We start from the raw sequence: 1050 nt of genomic DNA on the forward strand, positions 1-1050 counted from the left end.
CGCACGCACGCACGCACGTGCGCACTTTTACGTGCACACTCTCGAACGTGTAAGTGCACACGCATGCACGCACGAACGTGTACGTGCACACGCACGCACACGTGAACACGCACGCACGCACGCACGTGCGCACTTTTACGTGCACACTCTCGAACGTGTAAGTGCACACGCATGCACGCACAAACGTGCACACGTACCCACACGCACACGTGAACACGCACGCACGCACGCACGTGCGCACTTTTACGTGCACACGCTCGAACGTGTAAGTGCACACGCATGCACGCACAAACGTGTACGTGCACACGCACGCACGTGTACATGCTCACGCACGCACGTGTACATGCTCACGCACGCACGCACGCACGCACTTTTACGTGCACACGCACGCACGCTCGAACGTGTAAGTGCACACGCATGCACGCACGAACGTGTACGTGCACACGCACGCACGCACGCACTTTTACGTGCACACGCACGCACGCACGAACGTGTACGTGCACACGCACGCACGTGTACGTGCACACGCACGCACGTGTACATGCTCACGCACGCACGCACGCACGCACTTTTACGTACACACGCACGCACGCACGAACGTGTACGTGCACACGCACTCACACACGCACGCGTACGTGCACACGCGAAGACTATAGCACTACAACGACACAAATTACTACTACTCAATTTTAATAAGTTTGACATATTGGACTCACGGGAGATAATATACATGAAAAACATTATTATTATTATACGGTGCTTATACATTGATTGGGTGGTTGATTTTATATTGACTAAACATGCGATTCATATCGGTAACTCGAAGCGTCCAATCATGGCAGATATGAACACGGAAACACGACAATTATAGGTGATCATAAAACCGCACAACGTACTTGATGAATGAAGCTAAGCGTAATTTTTACGCAAACTTTATCGCTAGGAATAGCTGTGATCAAGGAAAACTGTTCAGGGCTACAAAACGACTATTAAAGCAAAACGAAGATATCCGTTACCCGCATTATGAGGATAAGTCTGTGCTCGCTAACG

Source organism: Priapulus caudatus, unplaced genomic scaffold (assembly GCF_000485595.1).
Source record: "Priapulus caudatus unplaced genomic scaffold, Priapulus_caudatus-5.0.1 Scaffold2815, whole genome shotgun sequence".
Taxonomy (NCBI): domain Eukaryota; kingdom Metazoa; phylum Priapulida; class Priapulimorpha; order Priapulimorphida; family Priapulidae; genus Priapulus; species Priapulus caudatus.